This window comes from Bicyclus anynana, chromosome Z (assembly GCF_947172395.1).
Source record: "Bicyclus anynana chromosome Z, ilBicAnyn1.1, whole genome shotgun sequence".
Lineage (NCBI taxonomy): Eukaryota > Metazoa > Arthropoda > Insecta > Lepidoptera > Nymphalidae > Bicyclus > Bicyclus anynana.
In genome coordinates this window covers 14,582,037-14,596,004 of record NC_069110.1, presented here as the reverse complement: position 1 = coordinate 14,596,004, position 13,968 = coordinate 14,582,037, and the positions used below count along the sequence as shown (strand labels likewise).

The following is a 13,968-nucleotide window of genomic DNA, read 5'->3' as shown; positions in this document are numbered from 1 at the left end:
TTACTCCTACCCTACCGCTAACGCTAACCCTACCCTCCCCCCACCTTACCCCTACCCTAACCCTACCGTAACCTATCCATACCCTATCATACCCTACCCCTAATCTACCCCTACCCTACCCCTACCCTACCCCTACCTTACTCCTACCCTACCGTTAACCCTAACCCTTCCCTACCCCTACCTTATCCCTACCCTAACCCTACCCTACCCGTACCCTACCCCTACCCTACCTTACCCTACCCTACCCCTATCCTACTCCTCCCCTACCCTATACGCTCCATATCCTTCCCCTACCTCTACCTTGCCCCTACCCTACACTACCCCTACCTTATCCGTACCCTACCCTACCCTACCCTACACTTTCCCTAAATTACCCCTACCCTACCTCTATCCTACCCCTTCCATACCCCTATCCTATCCCTACCCTCAGCAAAATTGGTCCAGCCTTTTGTGCGTAGTGCATTGACCAAAAGACTATAATTTCCCAAGCGACTTCTATGTTAATACTATAAAGAGGTAAAGTTTGTGTGGTTGTCGGGGTAATCTCTGGATCTACTGGACCGATTTGGAAAATTCTTTTACCAACAGAAAGCTACATTATTTGCGAGTGTCATAGGCTATGTTTGGTTCTCATATTCACACGGGAACGGGAACCATGTAATTGAAACCGCAGGGCGTCATATAGCGCCATTTCTGCGACTTTCAGAAATTTTGTATTATCTCCGAAACTATATAACTAATTAACATACTGTAAATGGCAAATCTTATCTCTATAATATGCTTGTGATTATTCAATAATTTATTTTGATAAGGGTTAAACCCTTATCAAAATAAATTATTTAGTTGTGTAAATAATGACGTAAACCTTAGTTTAAAATTTAAATAATTTATTAAAGTACTAAAGGTACTATATCTGCTAAAATATAAAAGATAGATATATGGTGTCGCGGACTTTTTTGTTGAACTTTTAAAGGTTCAAAAAGCCTCCATACATTTATTTCAGTTATACGCAATGGTTGAGGCAGCGCATGCGAATAAGTAAGTTTTTCGGTCCGACCTGTAAGAGAAAACCCGCGATAACTCAGTAGTTATATATGATAGAAATATAAAATATAGCTTATAGCACTCCCCGATAACGTAGCATTCTACTGGTGAAAGAATTTTTAAAATCGGACCAGTAGTTCCAGAGATTACCCCGACAACCACACAAACTTTACCTCTTTATAGTATTAACATAGAAGTCGCTTGGGAAATTATAGTCTTTTGGTCAATGCACTACGCACAAAAGGCTGGACCAATTTTGCTGAGGGTAGGGATAGGATAGGGGTATGGAAGGGGTAGGATAGAGGTAGGGTAGGGGTAATTTAGGGAAAGTGTAGGGTAGGGTAGGGTAGGGGCAAGGTAGATGTAGGGGAAGGATATGGAGCGTATAGGGTAGGGGAGGAGTAGGATAGGGGTAGGGTACTTACAAACTTTACCTCTTTATACTATTAGTATAGATATAGAAGTCTGATTTTTTCACAGCTTCACGGTGCCATTAGACCTGCAGGCTAATTCACTATCTTTGACTTAAGCTAGTTGACATATACATATACGATTACGAAATTGAGATTCTATATAACAACGGTGTCTACTACTTGATGGATATCATAGAAGGTATACGACATTTTGTCAATTGATTTGATGTTTATTTTAATAAGCTCATATTATTTATTTATTTATTTATTTACAATATACATAATTAAATCAAGAAAGTTTACAATACTAATTAAAGTGTCAAAATCAAAATTTTGACACTTTAATTAGTATTGTAAACTTTCTTGATTTTGACATTTTAATTAATATTGTAAATAAATAAATAAATAATATGAGCTTATTAAAATAAACATCAAATCAATTGACAAAATGTCGTATACCTTCTATGATATCCATCAAGTAGTAGACACCGTTGTTATATAGAATCTCAATTTCGTAATCGTATATGTATATGTCAACTAGCTTAAGTCAAAGATAGTGAATTAGCCTGCAGGTCTAATGGTACCGTGAAGCTGTGAAAAAATCAGACTTCTATATCTATACTAATAGTATAAAGAGGTAAAGTTTGTAAGTACCCTACCCCTATCCTACTCCTCCCCTAGGGAGGATAAGGGTTTAACCCTTATCAAAATAAATTATTGAATAATCACAAGCATATTATAGAGATAAGATTTGCCATTTACAGTATGTTAATTAGTTATATAGTTTCGGAGATAATACAAAATTTCTGAAAGTCGCAGAAATGGCGCTATATGACGCCCTGCGGTTTCAATTACATGGTTCCCGTTCCCGTGTGAATATGAGAACCAAACATAGCCTATGACACTCGCAAATAATGTAGCTTTCTGTTGGTAAAAGAATTTTCCAAATCGGTCCAGTAGATCCAGAGATTACCCCGACAACCACACAAACTTTACCTCTTTATAGTATTAACATAGAAGTCGCTTGGGAAATTATAGTCTTTTGGTCAATGCACTACGCACAAAAGGCTGGACCAATTTTGCTGAGGGTAGGGATAGGATAGGGGTATGGAAGGGGTAGGATAGAGGTAGGGTAGGGGTAATTTAGGGAAAGTGTAGGGTAGGGTAGGGTAGGGTACGGATAAGGTAGGGGTAGTGTAGGGTAGGGGCAAGGTAGAGGTAGGGGAAGGATATGGAGCGTATAGGGTAGGGGAGGAGTAGGATAGGGGTAGGGTAGGGTAAGGTAGGGTAGGGGTAGGGTACGGGTAGGGTAGGGTTAGGGTAGGGATAAGGTAGGGGTAGGGAAGGGTTAGGGTTAACGGTAGGGTAGGAGTAAGGTAGGGGTAGGGTAGGGGTAGGGTAGGGGTAGATTAGGGGTAGGGTATGATAGGGTATGGATAGGTTACGGGTAGGGTTAGGGTAGGGGTAAGGTGGGGGGAGGGTAGGGTTAGCGTTAGCGGTAGGGTAGGAGTAAGGTAGGGGTAGGGTAGGGTAGGGTTGGGTAGGTTTACGAGCCGGGTAAGGTAGAGGTAGAGAAGTTTACATCAATTTTTACGCGGACGAAATCGCGGGCGTCCGCTAGTTTGATATAAAAAAATGAAAATATGGCTGTTTAAGCCACAAAAACAAATTATTTTTGTTTCAAAGTAATCAACATTCACAGAGTACTTTCTGTTGACCTAGAACTATGAAATTTGGCAAGTAATAATGTTACATTCCAGCACCTATGTGTATGTAGGTATGCGCGGGTTGCAGGGAGCCGCTGATCTGAGCCGCGGAGCTCGATACCATTTTGTTTGGATGTCCAAGAAAGAGATAATGTCCAGCAGTGGATGATGATGATGATGATGATCCACATTTTCTCGTAACAGGTGGATCATGATGTCATCAAGTCATATATACATAATTGTATTAAATCGTAAAACAAATAGCCTGTATTTGAAGTAAATCTATCATCGAAATTAACCGTTAAGCAAATATATATTAACTACGGTACCCTCGGTGGGCGAGTCCAACTCACACTTGTCCGGTTTTTATAATTAAGAAATGACAACCGACAGCTACGTAGATTGGTTATCTCATAAGTGACAGTGACCCTGACCGTGAAAGCATAAATGATATTCTTGTCGACAGACATCAGACAATGATACAATTATAATTCAAGTTCATTTTGAAAGTTTGAGACATTGCTTATTTCTTTTTTAATGTAAACTGGCACCTCATCGTGCGTGAGCTGTGGACAGTGTAGTTAGCCTATACCTACCGCCGTGTTTGTAATGAAAAACTTAACTTTAATTCATTAACCAGACCAGCTGGCCTATTCACTATTTTGGTCTTTATTATCAACCTATTAAAATAAAGATGATTTTTCACAAACAACCCTATATCTACCGACGTGTCCGTAATGAAATTTAACTTAACTTTAATTCATTAACCAGACCAGCTGACCTGTACACTATTTTGGTCTTTATTATCAACCTAATATTTTAATAGGTTGATAATAAAATATGAAATTAATTGAGAAATGTCATCTACATATTGTATGATATCCACCAGTAGGCACCGGATGACATTTGCTACGAGTACACAGAATCTCAATTTCGTTTAATAAGTCAAGTAGCATAGGTACGTCAAAGATAGTGAATTAGCCTGCAGTGCTAGCTACTAGTATCGATTTACCTGTTTATACCTGCCAACCTAAGAGTTGTGACGAAGAAAAAATAGTAAAATTAATATGTACTTTCGTTTGCTCGATTGGTATAAATATGAAATTAGTCTCTTAAACCAGTGAAAACTTAAAAAAAATTATATATTTAATTCGATTTAAAAAGCTTCAGGTTGTTCAGTTCAGCTTAAAATCAGGTTGACAGGTCGGTGAAGGTGAAGGTCATGTTAAATACGGGATCTTAATAACTGAGACTAATAATTATCATATTATCAGCTCGTTTAGATATATTGTTATAGACTATAGTACATCTGAATTCTGACAGGTACCAAAACGGTATCCGTTTCAAAAATTGAATTTGTTTATCTGGAGTCGCCGGTGTAGGCATGTGCACAATAGACTATTATGGATATTCAAACGAACTCTTGAAGCGCGATATAGAATGATACAGCGCCATCTGTTGGCAGGTTTTAATTTATAGGTATTAATTCTCAAATAATTATTGTAAAGGCAAAGCAAGGGAAAGATTCTAGCACGATAGTTATGAATATTGTATAAGGAAACTGCAAAGTTTCAACTTATATAATTTTAATACTAAATCAGGTTTAAAAATTAACTAACTATAAAGTTTATTCTCTGTCAACCTCTCCGTTTAACGTAAAGATTTTAGGTTTTTTAGGGTTCCGAACGTACGTAGTACAAAAACGGAATTCTTATAATCTCACTCACACACATTTTAATGTCTGTCTGTTTTCTCCTAATGTACTGGACCAATCCAATTGAAATTTGGTACGCATATCAATTCTTGTGACCCAAATACAGGGATGTATTGTGAATAGATAAAATTTGAATATGGGGGCACTTATGAGGGGTAAGCTGGAAAGTTGAAAAAAAATCTTTTACTAACTTCATAATGTGATACATCAAATGAAAGGTCTTGGTAAGAGGATTTAAATTATATTTTTTAATAAAAAAAATTCAACCGACTTCCAACTCTAAAATTAACCTAAACTGAAAACCAAAAAATAACATCTTACCTATGTGCTACCTTCTGATCAGTTTGAAGGCGAAGGCGAAGTAAGCTCATATTATTTATTTATTTATTTACAATATTAATTAAAATGTCAAAATCAAGAAAGTTTACAATACTAATTAAAGTGTCAAAATTTTGATTTTGACACTTTAATTAGTATTGTAAACTTTCTTGATTTAATTATGTATATTGTAAATAAATAAATAAATAAATAATATGAGCTAATTGAGTTTAAGAAAGGGATGTCATTAATTAATACATAAGCTAAAGTTAAAATTTAAAATAAATGTCACTTCAAGTTAAAAAAATATATATATATAAAAATAAACAATAATACAATTAATTAATAAAAATAACAATAATAATAATATTTACAGAAATGATGTCAATTTCCTTTTAAAACTAAACAAGGTGTCCTGAAAGATATCAATATCATGGCGGGTCAGACTGTTGTATTCGTTAATAAAGCGATTTATTGGAGAATTCCTTCCTACTATGTGAGAAGTGAGGTATAAAAGTTATCGGTAGGGGACGTCTTGGATTTCGTCGCTGTGTATTAAGGTTTACCTCATACAACAGGTCCGGAGAATCTATTGAGCTATTGACTATTTTGTATAAGGTAACAAGATCCGCTACACGCCTACGTTTATCAAGGGATTGCATTTTATAGTGGTGCAATCTTGTTTTGTAATCTGCTCTGTATCGAGAAGTGGGATCCTTGAAAGCGAGATACCTAGTGAAGGAACGCTGTATACGCTCAATTCTTTCCGTATGTGTTTTATAGTGCGGGTTCCATGCCGAGACTGCATACTCCAGAATACTTCGAATCAAAGCGTAATATAAGTGTAAAATTGAGTTAGTTGTTCTGAAATCTTTGGTATTACGTTTAATGAACCCCAACAATTTCCATGCTCTAGCGAGTATTTGGTCGATATGGTCTTTAAATGTAAGTTTGGTATCAATCATAATACCGAGATCCCTTATAACTGTGACCTCTTCAATCTGTTGATTTTGTATGAAATATTTAGTCATCAGTGTATTCTTTTTCTTACGAGTGAATTTAATATGCGCGCATTTTAAAACGTTAAGGATCATTTTGTTACAATCACACCAGTCCTGGATAGAGTTGATGTCACTTTGCAACAGATAGCTGTCTTCAATAGTGTTTATTATGCGATAGATCTTTAGGTCGTCGGCGAAAATGGAACATTTACTGTGGCGTATATTATCAGTTATATCGTTTATGAACATAGTGAACAAAATAGGCCCTAAATAAGATCCTTGAGGTACTCCTGAAGTGGCAATAAAAGGATCAGAGATATGGCCGTTAATAGTCACCCTTTGTGTTCTATTCGTCAGATATGACCTAAACCACGAGAGCAATGGCTCGTGGATCCCGTAACCACATAGCTTTAGAATTAAAATACTGTGGTCTACCTTATCGAAAGCACTACTGAAATCAGTATATATGGAGTCAATTTGTAATTTTTTATCAACACATTTAGATACATACATAGCCTACCAGATTTGATATCGTTGATCTGTTTCGACAGAATCCGTGTTGGTCAACTGAAATAATATTATTAGAGTAGTTGGTTAATAGGGGGCATATAAGTTTTTCAAAGATTTTCGAGAATGTGTGTGTTATCAACACATTTAGATACATACATAGCCTACCAGATTTGATATCGTTGATCTGTTTCGACAGAATCCGTGTTGGTCAACTGAAATAATATTATTAGAGTAGTTGGTTAATATAAGTTTTTCAAAGATTTTCGAGAATGTGTTAAGAGATGGGTCGATAATTGCGAGTGTTATTTTTGGCGCCTTTTTTAAATATCGGTAAAATATTTGCGGTTTTCCAGATATCAGGACATGTTGAGGTTTGTAGAGATTTTTTTAGACTTTTTTGGGGAAAGAGATTTGGAACATTTGTTGTTGCGCTAAGTGTAGATGTTGTAAACGTCGAAGAAAACTGTTTCGCGAATAGATTACAAATATCTTTACCACAGGTGGCCGTATCGTTGTCAAGGGTCATGTGAGATGGGATTTCGCTATAAGTAACCTTTCGCTCTTTTATGTACGTTATGATTTTTTTGGAGCCTTCACGATTGCCTGTTCAGTTCCCTTAATGTAGTTAGAATATCAAGATCTTGTTACCGTATCGACTCGCCTCTTGGGTAAAGATAAATCAAACTCATCTCTGGAATTGTGATATATTTTAAGTCTACGTCTTATTTTCTCTTTTTCTGCAATTAACTTGATTAAGTTAGAAGTGAACCAGACAAGATCCTTTTGGTCTTTTTTTTATCTTTGGAATTGTTAAATTTATGATTGTGTTAATAATAGCGTAAAATTTTTCAACCATGATATTGACATCAGTGCAGGTTTGTAGTTCGAGATCCCAGTCGACGCGCCTCAATTCAGAATTTACTACATCATAGTCAGCTTTTCTAAAACAATGAGTAGTAAATGTTTTACAGTTAAGAAAGTTAGTGGTTTCAAAGGTGATTTCAATATCTAAAGTCGGATGATGTGGATCTAATTTACTTAATCGTTCAAGAGAATTAGTCACTTTTATATTGCTGAAGTTAGCCAACACCAAATCTAAGACGCGTCCATTGTGATTCTGTACACAGTTACATTGGGTTAGATTATTCAATGATAAGAAGTCTATTAGTGCTAAGCCTAAGGAGTTTCTATAATTTGATGGTGAACAGATATAAGAGTTATTGGAGTCCAATTAATAAAACCTAGGTTAAAATCACCAAGGATTAAGATGTCCCCTTGATAGGACTGCAAGACTGAGTTTACATTGTCAATAACCGAGTTAAGAGTATTAAGAGCAACTGGTGGAGGGAGATATAATATGCAGAATAGAATATTTTTTGACACTCCATTAGTTTTGAACTTAATAGTAACCCAGAGATCTTCATGCCCACTCTCATAATGGTCTAGTCGTCGCGAATCAAATTTGGTGGATACAGCAAATAGCACACCTCCGCCTTTTTTGCTGGTGTATTGGTGGTGCTACGGTCTCTTCTGTATATGTTATATTTATTGGAAAAGAGTTCGCTGTCCAAAACTGAGTTATCCAACCATGTTTCTGTTGCTACTATCATGTCATACTTGGTTTGCAATGTCGCTAGTCGAATATCATCTAATTTAGTGTTCATACCACGAAAATTTTGATAGTAGATATTAAACATTAGTGTAAAATAACAATAACAGGGCTCGTATAGTGGAATTGTAAGTTATAGATGGTTTAGAGATTCATAACATTTTATCTGTTTCGCTGGCGACTGGTCATTTTTTCTAATGAATATCCTTCCATTCCTTACCCAGACGTACCGAATACTTTTTTCTTTTGCTACCAATCTAGTACGTGCGTGTAGCGCCTTATAATAAGGGGATAGGTGTTCCGATACAAATATGTAGGATTTATTTACTCCATATCCTAAGTGACTCGAGTTCAGGCGATCATTAGGTTTACTTTTATTGAACTTCGATACTGCAGCGATGATGGAGTCCCTCACTTTGGTATTTCGGAGCTTTACTACCACGGTACGAGGTCTGTTATTCTTGTCATCCATTTTACGAACTCTAGTACACGTTAATATATCAGTTTTAGGTATAGGCAAGGACACTGCCACACCGAGTTGATTGATGACTGAATAAAGGTTTTCAGATTTATTTTCCGGGATTCCATTAACTTCGAGATTGTTTTCGAGAGAATGTTGTTCAATCATATTCAGTCTAGTGGATAGGGATTCGACGGCTTTACTGAGATTTGTATTTTCCGTGGTTAAAGATTTGATTTTTATATACTAAAATTTATAAACTAAAATAGTGAATAGGCCAGCCGATTGTACGTTAATTCCAACTTACTACTTGCACGCGCTTCCGAGATCCGAGAGAAGGGAGAAATTTAAAGAAATAAAAAATATTATGATTGTACATTGTAAGTACATATTTGAGAATTTTTTGTATGTTCATAAAAACGTAAGCAAATTAAAGAAGGCAAATTAAAGTGATAGTAATGATATTAATGTCAGAAATAAAAATAAAATTGTTGCACGCCACAATAGGTTACAAAAATTTTTTAACTCTTTTAAAAGTAATTGCATACGTTTTTATAATAAACTGCCACATGAAGCTACTTGCATGGCACTCAAAAAGTTCAAAGTTTTTATTAAACGCAAGCTTTTATTATAGTCTTATTATAGTGATAAGGATTATAGAGATGATAAAACGGCTTGGTGTTGAACTGCACTATACGATTGTGTACTTAGTTCTAGATAAGTAAGTTTGTAAAATGGTAGTAAACAAAAATAAACCTTGTCTGGGTTTGTTTTGGGCTCTTCTCGGACCGAGGCACGTTTAGAACCCTCAATAGAAATGAAATTTGAATTTGAATTAAAGGTTCCGTTATTTCTTTTTGAGATTCGGAACCCTGAAAATGAATTTCTTTTCGTTAGTCTACTTATTGAGATATTGAGATATTTATTTACTTAGCATCCATGCACTTACAAACTAATACATAGGCTTAGCATGCATGATACGGTCCTGTCAGGGCATTGCTAAAAATAATAATGTTACATGCAATAATAAGAGATAAAATATATTACATTTCATTAGACAAAATTAAAATAAGATAAAAATGAAGTAGAAACTTGAGCGGAACATTTATAGAATTAAATTAGAATGTTCAAGTTTTTAAATAATATAAATGTCAGGTATAGTAATGTCATAATAGTAGATTAATTAACGCTAATAAAATTAAATAAACATATCCACTCAATTACAATTGTCAAAATAATGGGATAAATGAGCAATGTCCAAGTTTTAAAATAAAATAATGCCCAAGTTTTAAAATAAAATATCAATAAATTTTTAGTTATTTATAAATTGATAGTTTCAAAATTTGTAGGCTGTCGTGCTCTTGAGGTCTTGGATAAATAAAGTCGGGTTTAAAATTGTAAAAACTAATCTATTTTATAGAAACAGTTATTTATAAGCCATTTCTTAAGTTTCTGCTCAAATGTCTTATCATTATTTTCCTCTGTGATATATTTCGGGATTTTATTATAAATTTTTATCGATCGGTATAATGGTCCACTGTTCGACATTTTAAGTTTATAGTTAGGGTATATCATTTTATTTTTCCGGCGCGTGCTTCTATCGTTTTTATTGTATAGATAGGAGTATTTCCTAACAAATAAAGCTGTCTCCATTATGTAGATTGATGGTAGAGTCAGAATTTTTTAGTCTAAAAAGTGAGGTCTACAGCTTACGCGCGGTTTTATATTTGCTAGGATGCGCATACATTTTTTTTGGAGGATGAAGATATCCTCGGCGTCGGTACTTTCACCCCAGAGAATTATCCCATACCTTATCCAGGTATATGCGTTTGCATAATAGGCAGTGAGCGCGGTTTCATAATTTGTATTTGCTTTCAGTATACCAAGGGCATATACAAAACGTGAGAGCTTTATGGTTAGATTGTGGATATGGTTTTTCCAGTTCAGGTGGGTATCAATAGTTAGCCCGAGGAGAGTAAAAACTGCAACTTCTTCAATATTAGTATTGTTCTCAAGCGATTCTAGATCCAACGGTTGTTTTTGGTGCGGCCGGAATTGTATTATTTTAGTTTTTTTTTAGATTAATTTCTAGGTTATTTGAATTTAAATATGTTTGGATATTATTTAGATTTTCAGGTATGAAATTTTCGCAATCAGTCTCATCTGAACACTTGGATAGAATCGATACATCATCAGCAAATATTATACATCGAGAGTGTGGGTTAATATAGTTCGGTAGGTCGTTGATTTATATTAAAAATTTTAATAAAAAAAATTCAAGCGACCCTTAACTCAAAAATTATCCTAAACTAAAAAGCAAAAAATGACATCTTACCCATGTGCTACCTTCTGATCAGTTTGAAGGCGGTGCCAAGCCAGTGATGTTTTAATTTAAGCCGTTTAAATTACAAAATTTCTGTGGTTCTTTCAGAAACGGCTTTAATTAAAACATGACACTAGATTGGCACCGCCTTCAAACTGATCAGAAGGTAGCACATAGGTAAGATGTTATTTTTTGCTTTTTAGTTTAGGATAATTTTTGAGTTGAAAGTCGGTTGAATTTTTTTTATTCAAATTTTTATTTTTTAATTTTTAGTGTTAGCTCACCTACTGAGAGTGAACAAAAATTAATAAGAAATTAGTTGAAACGTTATTTTCTTATGATAAGTATCTAAGTCCTACAATCCCAATTTTAATAAAAATACTACCTTAACTCATATGCAAAATTTCACTCCCCCTTTATCCACACGTAATATGAATATTCAGAAAAACGTGAAAGGTGACTGTCCTCCGTCTTCATCACCAGACCCCCTATGCAGTCACAATCCTTATGGGTGGAAAGTTCTCATCAATATAAAATTTATCAAGTCCAAACAGGTAGCTACTGTGAACCGTCGAGGAGTTCCCTTAACTCTCCTTCATCTTCGTCACCAGACCCCTAATACAGTCACAACCTATCCAGGTGGAAAGTTCTCATCAATACAAAATTATCAAGTCAAAGCACAAGGTAGCTACTGTGAACCGTCGAGGAGTTCCCTTAACTATCCTTCGCCTTCATCACCAGACCCTTAATACAGTCACAACCCATCTAGGTGGAAAGTTCTCATCAATACAAATAAATTTAGCCCAAACAAAAGATACCTGCTGTAAATCGTTGACGAGTTCCATCGTCTGTGTTTCGGCTCCATCATCAGACCAACTCCAGACCTTCATAAAATTGTAGTGGTTTAAAATACCTTATGGAAACACTAACAAACGCACTAGCCGTCCCTACAATTTTCGAAAGTTTCCCTCCATTTCTCCAGGATGCCATCATCAGATCCTGACATGAAAAAAATGGGACCACCCTGAAATCAAACCCTTTAAAACAAAAAAAGAATTTTCAAAATCGGTTCACAAATGACGGAATTATCGCTGGACATACATAAAAAAAAACATACATACAGCCGAACGTAGAACCTCCTCCTTTTTGGAAGTCGGTTAAAAAGCGTAAGAAGTTCACCACAAAACACAAATTCAATGTCAATATACACCATACAAAAGGACAATATTAAGCAAGTTACGTAATAAACAACGGAGTATTGTCACCCGTCCGTTAATTCATTGAAACTGCAACATTGATTTAGAAAATCTGATAATACCCACAACTACGTTGAGAGTCGCGCGCATCAATTGCCGATCGAAACCGCGACTTCGTCCGCGTAAAAATCGATGTCAACTTTCAACCCCTATTTCACATTCTATTTTGCAAGTTTTATAACTTATACCTAATAAATAGTCCACTTATCATTTTACATTTACAAATGTACCTAGAAAAATTAAGGACTTTCCGTACAAACTTTCTACCCCTACTTCACCCATTTCTGATTTTGTTTTCGCGACAAAAAGTATCCTATTATCCTTCTACGTATTATGGTCTCAAATCGTCTTAAGTATCATTTGAATTCATTCTGTAGTTTAAGCGTGATGCCCTGTCAAAAAAAAGGCAAACAGACAGACTCCTACCTCTACCCTACTCCTACCCTACCCGTACCCTAACTGTATCCTCCTACCCGTACCCTACTCTACCCGTAATCTTCCCTTTCCCTACCCCTAGGATAGGGGTAGGCCCTACCCCTACCCTACCCCTAACCTAGGCACACACTCCCCTACCCTGCCCTACCCCACCCTACCCTACCCTTACACAACCCCTACCCTACCTGTACCCTACCCTACCCTACCCTATACCTTCCCTACCTTACCCCTACCCTTAAATAATTTATTTTGATAAGGATTTAAGTTAAGTAGCATAAATAATGACGCAAACCTAAGTATATAAAATTTATAATTTTTAAAACACAAAAGGTACTATATCTGCTAATATATAGAAGATAGATATATGGCGCTCTTCGCTCTGGCGCTAGTGGCGCGAGTACGTAAACAAAAGTTTATTTGCCTAATAATTATCTAAAATTATCTAAAACTGTGTAAAGTGCTCTAAATACACATAAAGTGAAAGATACTTACGTGAGTAACAATTGGGAAGGTTATTTCCGAAAAATATACATTTGTCGAAAAGCTATAAATCAAAACTGTTTTGACTGGGAACCGGCACTGAACTCCAGCAAAAACTCGTGAATAGTGGTTAAACAACGCCAGAATATCACTATCAGAAACAACAAACCAAAATTCCACTAATATCCACAATTTATAGTTAAAGATAACCACAATAATTATACTAATCACAACTTTGTATTTCACATCGACAAAAAATACCGTTTACATTGCAAGTGTCACCGCGCGCCCGGTGTATGAGGGTGACTCACGATTGAATTACCTACAAAGTTTGATGCGATGAGACGCTCACCGGCGAATTGAATCTTTGCATGTGAATTGTGAACTTGAACTTCTACCGTAATCTTGAACTGAAATATTTTCTGAGATCTGTTTATTTTATTTATAATATCGGTTTATTAATTATCAATTGATTACTTTAGAACTCAAATAATGGACATATCTTTGTCGGAAACTGATTTACTTCAAACTGATATGTATAAAACACCTCCAAATATCGTTTGCGCTCGTGTTAAGCGCAGGAGGGAGGAGGAGGATGACACTTCCGATATAAAGAGCTTCATATCCTCACTCATGGCTAACCAACAAAAGGAAATAAAAAAGATTAGCCTTGTGGTTACTGAAATCCGGGAGTCTAAC

General features: G+C 35.6%; 1 protein-coding gene across 2 annotated transcripts in view; it reads right to left on the bottom strand.

The window, feature by feature from the left end:
• LOC112055110 (G-protein coupled receptor 52-like) overlaps positions 1-13,599 on the bottom strand; it is a 36,880-nt gene extending 23,281 nt beyond the window's left edge. Inside the window, exon 1 of one of the 2 annotated variants that reach the window (XM_052890686.1) lies at positions 13,282-13,599. The gene's annotated coding sequence lies outside the window, so the exon portion shown is untranslated. The remainder of the gene's footprint in view (positions 1-13,281) is intronic. The other variant, XM_052890688.1, reaches the window with a different exon arrangement.
• Between the last annotated feature and the right edge of the window lie 369 nt (positions 13,600-13,968).